The sequence below is a fragment of the Anopheles aquasalis genome, chromosome 2, assembly GCF_943734665.1.
Source record: "Anopheles aquasalis chromosome 2, idAnoAquaMG_Q_19, whole genome shotgun sequence".
Lineage (NCBI taxonomy): Eukaryota > Metazoa > Arthropoda > Insecta > Diptera > Culicidae > Anopheles > Anopheles aquasalis.
In genome coordinates, this window is record NC_064877.1 from 12877501 (window position 1) to 12890000 (window position 12500).

Consider the following 12500-nt stretch of genomic DNA (forward strand, 5'->3'; position numbering starts at 1 on the left):
ACGTGCTGCAGTTTTCCGTTGGAGGAAGACGCACTAATCCCGGTGGTGCTTTACGAGTCAGCCAGCCGAATAACCGGCGTCGGAAGTGGAACTTTGACTGAGAAACTTTTGCCAAACTAAAACCGAAGGAATATGACGAAGAGGAGTTGAGGAACGTTTGCTACTTCAGTGGGAAGCTAATGTTAAAGTGAGTCCCAATCTTTACGGCTTGCAACACATCGTCTTTCGACATCAAATGCTCCAACGTAAATGTTTTTCAAAACTGCACCACTCCTCTCCAGCTCCTGTTTGCTCCTGTCCACGTCCTATGGTTGCAAACTTCCCCCTTTATTCGACAAAAAAGCTATTAAATCGTTTCAACCGATACCACGTCATGATCCAACAGGTTCAACTCCATTACTTCACGGCTGACCACCACCACCACGGAAGGTTGAAAGGAGACCAGTCGCTAACCATAACCGGGGCCGCTTGAAATTAATCCTATTTGCTGTGGAGCCCTGTCTCCAGGATTCTGGCTATCCAGATTGGAAGGTTGAGAAGCGAAAAAAAAACCGGCGGAAATTTAATAAAAACTCCCGCATTTCATCACGATCAGCATCCTCGAGAGAGAGTGTTCCATCCAGCTTCTTCATATACACGGATCGTCCATGATCGGCCCAGGAGACGGAGCCGGAGCGATTGGTGCGCGTTTCAATCGCTGGAAAAATCAGATTTCGCCAGGTACCAGGGCGCACACGACACGCGAAGGGCGATCAAATTATAATTCAATTTTCGTTGCTCCAATTAGCGCGCTCCAAAGCCGGCGGAGTATTACGGAGTGACGTGGTCCGGTCAGTTTCGCCGGATAAGACGAGGCAGCTTGTACGAAATTTGATTAAAGGATCTACTGCTGCTGCTGCTGCTGCTGCTGCTGCTGCTGCTGCTGCTGCTGCTGCTGCTGCAGGGATTTCATCGCGTCCTGCTCGCGTTGGAGAGAAAAAATGACCACCCGTTCCAAAGGGGTGTTAGAGGGATGGATAATAATTGCTTAACCCCGCGCTTTGCAAACCTCAACATCAACCACCTCCCCCGTCAACTCGCCCATAATGATGACAGGGTGCATGAAGGCGCGCCCACAGGCTATAACGCGGGTACGGCACTATTTTCCCCGCATTCTGCGGCTTAGTAGGCTGCCTGTGGCACTCGCAACACTGCTGTCAACGCTCCAGCGCCTACTACTTTTCGCTGTCACAGTAGCAGCAGCAGCAGCAGCGACGACGCTTCACGACCGATAACTGTCGATAATGTCATATCATCAGCGGCACATTAAAGTCGGTGACGAACCTACCAGGTCCCCCCCCCCCCCCCCCGATGTGTGTTAAAGCACCGCCTCAAGTATCATTCGGGCAAAACCTAACCTCTCCTCCTCCTTCTGTTCCGTAACCCAAGTAAGCTGCGACCGCGCTTGGCTTCCCGCATCGTGGCTCATCATCATCCGTCACCGGGGCGGCCAGCCTACTCGATGCCGTGTACTTATCGCAACTTCTTTTGTTGTCATCTATTGACAGATGAAATAATGATATGTTGTGACATATTGGAGAGGACTTGCTGAGGAGGACGCGTGGTGCTGCCTCACTGTTCGCTCTTCCTCCACCAGTTCCTCCGAGGAGTCCGAGGCTTTTTCCTTTCATTTTCCTCATTTTTCTTCTGCCGCTGGCTCTGCTTCCTTTGGCCACCGAAAAAGCGAGTCGAAGTCGAGGGCTTGGTTTTTCCGTGTGACGTAGCCGTTTACCATTGATGATGTATGATGTGGCTGGCCGGCCGGCCGACCGGGCAGGAAAGATGTATATCGCGCCCGCCCGCTGCAGACCAATCGCTCTGTAGATGACTGTTCAGGGGAAGAAAGAAGGGGCCGGGGGACCTCTAGTAAGCTCCCGCTCCCCGATGATACTACGTGGAGGTATTATATCTCGTTTCTTTTATCTTCATCGCAGCGGTGAATGTTACCTCGCACAAAGACCTCCGGAGACGTGTAAATCCCTGTCAAAAATTAATGAGTGATAAACTGTTACGAGGGACTTAGCGGGCCGCGTTTGATGTGAACGAAAGCGCACACCCACCCACCCACCAGCAACGCCCCAATGTTCTTTTCTTCTACTTTTTTTCCTTCGTCTCCGGAGTGCCACATGTACCTCGATAAGGTGCTAAAGATGATTTCAATTCAATAAGGCGCCAGCATACCAATCAGCCGGAGCATTTGGGGAGCACTCGTCCCCTCAAGGGAGTCCCGGAAGTTAATAAATTATGTTTCACTTTTCACCGTACCATCTGTTTCCTGTGGCACGCTTCGGTCTCGGCTCGGTCATAAAGTGCGACAAGAGGCTGGACACTAAAATGCTTTATTGCGTTCACTCCTCCACCATGCGCTTCATGCTTCCCGGGGCTAGAGACGAGGAAGGAATATGCAAATTGCAAGAACTCCAACGCAAAGAAGTGGCGAACGCGCGAACCTGGCGCAAAGGTTTCCGGTTTCTGCATCGCAGACCATAATACGATCGCCCGGTTCTTTTGGTTCTGGGTGGTTTATGCTTTCCGAACCATCACCCCCTCTTAAGAGCAGCCCCAAAGAGAGGAGGAGGAGAGTGAGGAGGAAATCGCGAGAAAATGGAATCGCCTTGTCGGTTTGTCCAAGGGTACTGTGTCACGATGGGTGGTGAGATGGTCAGTAGTCCACCCAAAAGGGGTGTGAGGTGAGGTGCTAAATGGCGTCCGTGTGGTAACTACACCGGATCGACGGAGCATCGGATGACGCCAATGGCCATTGTTGTGTGGTTGAATTGGTGGCAGACGTTTAATAAATACTGAGCCCCAGTACGAAGGTACGTGCTGCCACTGTTCAGTTCCTCCATTGCCCTATCGCACACAGAAGGTGATTGCGGTGACAAAAAAATAAAATAAAATCGGTCGTCCCGATGTGTAAATTTATCGGCATTGGTTTGGCAAACTCGCGATCTCCGCTTGCCACAAAGAAGCGCGAGACATCCGGGCACGACATGATTGTGGGATCTACGATGGAAGGGAACGAATCATTATCACCAAAACTGGCCACTACTGGTGCTGGTGGTGGTGGAACAGTTATGGATCATCTGCCCCCCAAGCTACTGCCCTTTCTCTCTGTCTCTCTCTCTCCCTCTCTGTCCGATGTTGAGGTAACGACGCCAGTTGGTACAAATGTCCACCACCCAAAAAGCTAGACCAACTACTCCGTTGGTCCACATTCGACTTTCCATTCCGGAACGTGTGTTTGCTCAACGCTAACACTGCCAACCGATAACGTGGCAGAGACCTGCGGCGAAAGGCAAACTGTCCCGAAAAACTCTCGCAACCAGCAGGTCAAACCGCACATCAACACACACTGGTGCTGAGGTACTTTTGGGCTTCTTTTGAGCAAATAAAACTCCCCGGGATTGAACTCCCGGTGTGGTGATGGAGTGTGTTTCTGTTTACGGAGCGTGCGGAGTGGCGAGGAGTACAGGAGGAATGCATTTTTCCCGTCCATGTGGCCGTGTCCTGATGAACGAGAGATAGAGACACGCACGGACATTCGCATCGTCCTAGCGAGATTGCGAGGGTGGTTAAAACGAACGAAGCTCAAAGCCAGAAGCCAAAGCGACACTAATCGACATCGAAGCCGTACTCTCTCCGTCGCTACCGTAGCCACGGTTTGGCCAAATCAAATTCAACCGCAATCAAATTGACGATGACGATCGTTTCGTGTCTGGACACCCTGGGAACCACCGGGGCAGAGGAAGGCATGTCCTGTGACCTAGCGATGTCCCATCAATCCAAAGCTCCGGGGCCGTCTCTCCTGGCAATCGTTTCAAATCAAACTCGAATCGACTGTCCCCAGCTACTGCTTGTGTCGGGTCTGACCATCCGGGGCACTGTCCAGTGTGTGTCGCGCTGGCGATCAGCCGGCTTGACCGGGACGGATCGGATTTTGTATGCGATTGGACTTATTTGCTTTAATATATACGATGTGCTGTTTGCTCTCCTTCGTTCTCCCTGCTCCCTGGATGTCTCTTCGTCTCGCGCACGATGCCTTCGGACGGGAAAGATGTCCGAAATGGTTCGGAACGGGCTTCAGCTTCGATTGCTAATTCCGTGCTACAAGAAGCACGCCGTGTCGTGTCGTGCCGTATCGTGTGTGCATGTGTGTGACCGATGCTACGCCACCATTTCCAAACGGTGCCGCCGCTGGAGCTTTATTTTTATTGAAACAAATGGTTTTCGGTTGGATTGCCGTTGTCCGGGTGGCCATACCCCCGCCACCATCCGTCCGTCCGTCCGTCCGTCCGTCCTGGTGTGTTACGATAAGTCATTGAATATTGATTGATTTAGATTTAGTCCGTCGTACCCTGATCCAATCCCTCGACCGATGACCGTGTCCGGATGATAAAAACATCCAGAGAAAGAGAGACAGAGAGAGGCAGAGAGAGAGAGAGAAGGAGACATCGAGAAAGTCAAAGAGTGGCCGCTCGAATGCTGCGAAGGGACCATATCTCTCCTGGCCACGGTGTGTAGGCTGGACCACGAACGACCAACGACCGTGTGCGAAGGGTGACAGCGACAACGATTGCCTTCTGGTTCCGATGTACAGGATGTAAAGCAGGACCAGGACTCCGACACAACCGTCCGTTAGGGCGAAACGGAGGATGGCGACACACACCTTGGGAAGGGCGTGCGGTCGATCACTTTTACTATTTAATTACGGAATTCGCTATTTCGCCGCCCGCTTGAAGGGGTGAATTTTTTTCGTGTGTCTTTTTTTTTGTTGAGCGAGAGACCGGAGCCGAGTAAATTGGGCTGAAAATCGGTCAACCGATGGTCGCGCGAGAGGGCCGGCAGAGGGATGGCGCGACCTAACTAATGACCGGGGATCGTCACGTCGATAGCTTTTACTAAATCAAACGCTTCCCCCCGGAGGCGTTTTGGATTTTTTCGAGCCCTTTGCTTCTGGTTCGTGTGCCGATGTCCTGGTGCGATGGCCAATGCCACCACACTCGGTTGGGATAGGATTTTTTTCTCCCTCTTTTTAGTTGATGCTGATTGAAGGTCGTTGTACGACACTGTTGGAGTTTTAAAGGGGCTTTACATGATCTCGTTGCATAGGTTACTACTCTTTGGAATTTCAGAGTTTTCCTGGAACGCTGGATCATTGACTGACTGACATTTGGGTAATTAAAGGATAGTAGGCGTTGAAACAGTTGCACCAAGGCTTTCGTTTTGTTGAGTTTGCGAGAGATTCGATCCTAAATATACCTTCTTAACCTTTTACCTTTGTTAAGAATTTTAACAATCCATTCCATTCCAGCAAGTTCATTAACTCCTTACAATTTCCTTAAATACCTCGCAACCCAGAACAATAAATTTAAAATAAATTTTCTATCTTTTAATCCCCAAAAAAAATCACACTTAAAGTGCTTCCCTTTAAGAGAAGCAAGCTTTGTGTCACTTTAATGATTTCATCCACATCTACCGCGTTCAGCGATTGTTCATCATCGTCGCCTTGAAACGTGCAACGGCAAACGAAGGCGGAGTGTGATAAAATAAAAGCAAACCACTCGTTCCGCTTCCGCTCGTTACAAAACCGCCCCTGTCAGCAGCAGAAAAACGACGTGGTGAATCCCTCGGTATCAATACCCAATTGAATAAAGGACTCATTGATGGCAAGAAAACGGAGAAGATAGTCAGGAGTGGGGGGGGGGGGGGGGAAGGAAGAAGGGAAGGAGGTTGTTGTATTTCCTCGGCTCCTCGACTCCCTGAAGGTCAGCAATGAGCGTGGACGCGCGGGCAGCATAGCAACGCCGTGTCGCCGCTTACCTTTAAGAAGCGTACTTCCACCGGAACTATCCTCCGTCGTCGCCTAGCGGATCCCATTCCGGTAGCGTAAATGGACACAATTTACACGGATATACAACCCACCTAATTGACCTACCTAGCGATTTGATAGGTAAGTGTGCAGATATTTTACCATCTAACGAGATAATTCCCGGTCGCCCCAGTCAACCATTCCGGTCTCTCTCTCTCTCCCCCTCCCCTTGCTGCCCGATCGAATCGGGGGGAATCGGATTGCGACGAAGTAACTCAAGCCTGCCAAAACCATGGTCTGCTGACTGCCGTCACCAAGAAACATTGCCATCAACTCCGTCGTCGTCGTCGTTGTTGACCGGCATGGCAGTCGGTTTCTGCCAATCCGATGCCCTTTTTGCCCCCCCGCATTTCATTCATGGCCGGTGATTGTGGTAATGAGGTGAACTGGAAGGTTGTTCTTCATTTCTCGATCTTTAATGTTTTGCGTTCCCGGGTTGGCAAGCGCGCGCCACGACCATTTCGTGTTAAAGCCCGCCAAGAAAGGTATCACTTTCAGGGGAGTTATCCCCGGAGCCCGGCGTGATTACACGCAAGAAAAACATTCACAAGAAATTTGAGGATTAAAAGTAAATGCCCTTCATCGTCTCCCTGGCAGGCGGTGGAGGATCTTAACTTCACGCGGGGTTGCATGGAAGGTCGCAGCCACGGGGCAGGATTGTTTGGTGGGCCAATTAGCAGCGGCTGATGGTTCCGCAGCAGTTGACAGCCACATTAGTGTGGCGTTCAATCAGCTAAACCGAATTGCCATCATCTGCCTTTCGTCCTTAGACGCCAACTAGACTGGATACGCGATAGCACCGAGATGGCGGCGAAGTTTACGTGCAATCGAAGCGTAGCATATGCCAAGACGCGGAACCACAGCCACGGAGAAGGGATGAAACCGGTGGTATGGCGGGTTACGCGATGTTTCAAATCATGGTACAACATCGTGGGCGTTCATGGACGAACACAGTCTCGAGATCCGACTGCCAGCACGAGCGACGAGGGAAACCATTCGCCTAATTATCATTATCCGATTAGCGTGAAACAGATTTCTGGCACTCTGGTAGCTGGCTTCCCGCCGGCTATGGTAACGGCATCGGCGGTCGGTTCGACTTGGAGCAGGAGCACCAGCAGCACAAGTGACACATCGGAGATTCGGGGTATGGTATACTCGGAGTGTAGATGAGAGACGCAGATACTTGCCCGTTTTTCTTTTCTTTTCACTACCACTTCTTGCCGCGTGGCGTGCCTTCATTTTGATTTGTTTCGTTTTTATGGCGAACTGATACCGTATAATTCACTTGCACCCCGACGGAAGTGTTGCTTGAAATTCATGATGTACGACGACGCCCTCCGGTGGATGCTGCACGAAGAGACGATCCCAGCTTACTACGATGGGATGAGGTTTCAGCAGCTTCCATTCACGAAGTCGAAACGGGAGCAGCAGGCGAGCCATTAGGTTGGCATAAATGTTGATCCTGCTTCCACTACACAGCACTTGAAGCTCACTCAGAGCTACTATACGCTGTGAAGGTGGAATGTTTATTTTTGCAATCATTCTCATCGAGTCCCTTTTCTGGTAGAGACTAAAAAGACGCAGCCACTCTTGCGCCAACCTGTGCCAGTAACTTCTGGTTCACGTTTTAACAAACCGCTCGCATCTCGCTGTTTAGCACTTGATCCCGCGGTGCCCGGTGGGAACGTTAACACTACAAACTACGAAGGAAATCAGATGCCAGTGAGTGCTATCGCGTTTCCGGGGAGCGAACATGCAACAGGCAGGCCAAACGAGCTAAACGACGATGGTTCTCGTTAGGTAGAGGGTTTGAGGTAAAGCGTTGGTATTGTAGAATCGTAGAAAAAAGAGGGACAACGAGTACTCGCCGCGAGGAACGCGTAAAACGAAACAATACTCTTCCCGTTCCACTGGGGATTTCAATTTTTCCCACTTGCCCAAGTGCATTGCGATGATGATTCTGCGGAAGCGCGAGCGCAAGTGTTTGCTTTTTGTGGCGCAACGCGGTGGGCAGAACACAATTGAGCGCTGGAGAAAGTGTGCTGCTGGAAGAGCTATTGCCACCGAGTGGGGTGTGTAAACATTCATGAAATTGTTTGCAAACGAGGCTATTGGTAAGTGTTTCCCATTTGTTTTGAAACAATTGAAGTGTTATAATAGTTTGCTTGAACGCAACACGTGGTGGCTGCAATGGAGGCGCCAGTATCACGATGGAGGCGCCAGTATCAACGGAACAAAAAAAAATAAGAAATTAGAATAAAAAAGAAAGCTAACCGTGCCCTCTAAATTCAATTCCTAATACTATTGGCTTCCTCGCACAATTGAAAGCGCCCCCTTGCGAAAAGCGTAAACGCGATAAACTTGTAACAAGAATGCCGATATCGATTTACCGACAAATTGGTTATGGTGTACAATGGTGCGCTGTGCTGGTATCAACTTTTCAAACCACAACAGCACATCGCGCTAGCAGCCCTTCTCAACACACAAGGCTCTAGAAGCACTTGGGCGATGCCGCGGATTTGCTACCGGCTTTCAAATTAAATCAAGAGAAGCACAATCAGTGTCGTGACGGCATCAATCTCTGGCACACCTCACCGTGAAAAATTGAAACGAAATCAAGCCTCCTAGGCCACGTAATCGATCTATAAAAAAACGGGCAGCAAGGGCCCGTTCCCTGTTGCGCCATCCTCGAGCGCTATCCTGCTGCAACCACAGCCAGAGGGGCCTGAGGGAAAGATATTACTTAATATAATGAACCGCCTCTCTCAATCGAGCGCTCTCTCTCTCTCTCTCTCTCTCTCTATCTATCGCTCTCTCTACCTGCTGCAACATCTGATCCCGATCCACTCCATACACAGGATGTATGTCTCTCGAGGACAGGATGTATTACCATATGTTTTCGCCTCGCTCAAGCCCCGATAGGACTTCACGGTTGGTAATCAGTCAGCCACACGGAACGCAGCGTATCTTCTGCACAGAGAAAAAAAAACAGTTCCACCAAACGAGCTAAAGGAAAGGACACTCGCGCGAGGGGAACTAACAACCGGTTCCCATGTCCCCATCGCCGATCCTCCTCGTATGCAAACATCAACCACTTCAAACCCGAATCCCTTCAGCATCACCGGACGACATGAGTGTGTTCTTCGTGCAAGAAACAACTCAATTTGGGGCCGAAAAAAGAACTCGCAAGCCACGGCTGCCGCAGGGTTGCCACTGGGGTAACCGGATACCTTTCGTTCTCGTACCCGTCGTCACCTGCTGCTGCTCCTTCTGCTGCTCCTTCTGCTGCTCAGTTTAATAAGAAAGGGGCCAGGTAGGCAAGCAGCTAAAAGGCTGGTGACGCCGGCAATCCTATCCTTGCCGATGGCTTTCTCGTGAATTAAATGCGCCTCAAGAAAACGAGAAACACGGCCACGGCGATGACGATGAAGACGTCGAAGTGGTCGAGTGGTGAGAGCAAAGGCACGCCATGGCACCGACGACGGAGCCTCTGGCAACGGCGAAACGTATGCGAAAAGAGGTGGAAAAGGATAAAGGAGCTGGAACGGTGACACAGCCCCGTCCACGTCCCCGTCCCCATCCCCATTGTGCCACCAATTTTCCGCAGATTGATTGAAGGCGTATAACGTTTCCCCGTGTATTTTTCGATTCAGCTGACGTCCAGGGCTGTGTGTCAGGCCGTGCATCGCGCATCTCCCCCTCTCGGGGGGTGAATATCAAGCATCAATCCGCTAGCGGTGGCTTCTCGTCGTCGTCGTCGTCGACGCCGCGGAATGATTGCATGAAATCATATTGGATTGATTTATTCCGGGGGGAAGATTCCGGCGGACTGCCCGAAGACCTCGACAGCCAGCTGATTGTTTCAATAAAAAAAAGGCAAATCAATCATCTGCTGCCGGTTCATCGGTTAAGGACATCGGTCTCCACGAAGCGCTTTTGCATTTCCTGCAACTGGCGCCCGATTGGCGATTCAGGGAGATAGAGAGGGACTGTAGCCATTCCCGGGGCTCAATTTCGATTGCCTTGCCGGGTGGTGGTCGAAGCGGCATCCAATCACAGTCCAGGTGTCGACCGGACTGCCATTCGGTTGTTTAGAATTGAGACAATTCCCTCCGCAAAAAATTAGATCCAAAATGTTGGCATCTTATACAACAAACCACTTCGCAACGCAGCTGTACATCTAGCTGTACATCAGCATCTTGTTGGGCAGCATTCTTCCCGGTTGCCCCGGACACTAGTACAAGAAAAAAAGCATAAATCTTCCGGTGCGCATAATGAAACAAGTTCATATCGTAAATTGCTCCTACAATCCGGCACTCCCGCACCAGTTCCAGCTTCTCCAGTGCGAAGACACTTTACTTTGGCTGATGGAATCCGAAAAGGAGCCTTCCACCTTGCCTAGGAACAGAACCGGAGAACCTGGGACCGGAAAATGAGCGCAAAAAAAAAACGACCAGCAAACTATCGCAAACTATTGCGTAACTGTGCTGGCTGACTGGCCCCCCGGACTGGATTGGGTGTGTCCTCTTTGGAAAAAAGTGGTCCATCGCGCCCAAGCGAAGCTCTGGGGAGAGAGCGTTTGCGATTGAATATGCGCAAATTATGTGGCAAGAAAAAAGGTGGAGTTTGAAGAACGAGAACGAAAAAAGAGAAGGCAGAGCAGAGCAGAGCAGAAAAAGAAGGAAAAAAGTCGGAATAATGATAATGTTGGAAGATAATAGAATGCCATCGAAGGGAACGATAGGGTAGAGAATGCTCTCTTTCTCTCGCCGAAGGATGAGTCATTCGCTGAAGAACACGTTGCTCGAGCACCGTATTTTGCGCGATAAATCGATTTCAAGTGGGGCTCGTCACTCGCTTGACGCGTGAATGAAGTCCCTTGTATCTTTCATTCAATCTGTATCATGGGAAAATTCTGATAAATAGCGGAAAACTTTCCATTTAATTGATCAATCCTCTATTGGGAGTATTGTTGATTATCTCTCGATTGGGGATGCTTACCGGATTCCACATCACTTCGTTACTTCATGGCTCATAACATGACATCTCATGTTGGTTTGGATTCAATCAAAACCAAACTTGTACGGATTGATGCTATGGCTACAAACGATTGAATTTCCGGGCTTGGAACAGTGAAATCACATCATGTTGCATCCTTGCATCAACTGCGAAGACGATGGCGACGACGACAGCGAACAACATCGGTACGCCACATCGCATTCTAGCGGCCTCCACAGTTAGTCAGTCAGTCAGGGCCAAGTGCTCGTTAATATTTCCCCATCCTCGCATCGTGCAGTCCGACTGGGCGATGGGCTGATAAGACAATCCTTGCTTGAAGCCCGTCGCCATCCAGGCACCAGGCGCACCGACGTCATCGCAAACGTCAAAACCGAATCAACCGACCACAACCGGAGCGCGAAGGAAGCCAAATCGAATGGCGTTGCTTTCCCCCGGGAGGGAATGGTACATTACAAGACGTTACACTTACAACGAAACACACTCGTTGGGCTGTTATTACGCGTTCCCGTTGGTCCTCGGAAGGTGACGCATGAAACAAAACATAAAACATTGTCCGACCCGTGCCTGTGTCATCGCTGCGGTGGTCGATGCAGTTGTCTGCAACTGCTTTTGAGGCAATTCTTTCAAGTGAACCACTTTTTTTCTGGGATGTGCATTGTTAAACAGGGAATGCGCTTTCGCAAAGGGAACTTTGGCAGGAAAGCCAAAGTGTGAAAAAAGGAAGCATTTAGCTGGGTATTTAGAAGCGAAAGATCAGAGAAAACGGTCACCAATCCGGTGGTTGATTTGGGTACGAATCGCTTGGGTAGTACGCTGACCGACAGTAGCAACCGGTTATTCTCGGTTCTTTGGAGGTAATTACACCGTTTAATGTACTGAAGGAATGGACAAGGTTTTCAGAGAGAGAGATAGAGAGCAAGAGCACTTTGACACCTTCAGGGAGGTAATTGACCTGGAATCGTTCTCGAACTCACAGCATCATTGCTATTTCTTTCAGAATATTTTTAGGAAGGAACTGTATACTTTTGATGTGGTATTAGTGCATGTACTCTGCTCTGCTTCAACTAACCAATTCTATTCTATGATTCTTGGTAATGCAAGTTATGTAGCATCGCATTTTGCATCGAAAGTATTAGAAAAGACACGACATCTTCTGCAAGTTCAACTGGATAACTGGTAGTAGATAAACCGCCAATTGCAGCCAATAGAAATGTTGCGCTACCACAGATAAACCCATTCGCCAATAGCACCCACAGGGGTGCATCCAGTAAAGGCCATCTACAGTTGCTAAAGAACGATGTATCAATGCATCGAAATGCCCAATTCGCCATACTCACACACAGCTCTGCGCGATACCCGCGAAAACGAGCTGCGAATCAAGCACGAAGCAGCGTGGCGCGACGGTTTAAAATTCTATTGACGTGATTTAAATATTAATAAAATAATTTCATTTCCACCACTGAAATACGATGCGTGCGTGCGTGGACAGTACCGCTGCTGCTGGTGGTGAATAGGCTGGCAAGTACGTGCCTATAAGCAATGTGTGGCCATTGCGCTCACCTTCCTCGAC

General features: G+C 49.9%; 1 protein-coding gene across 11 annotated transcripts in view; it reads right to left on the bottom strand.

Annotated features, from left to right (window-relative positions):
* Positions 1–12500, bottom strand: part of LOC126580885 (forkhead box protein O) — a 58329-nt gene that overhangs the window by 30906 nt on the left and 14923 nt on the right. The gene's annotated exons all lie outside the window — the stretch shown is intronic.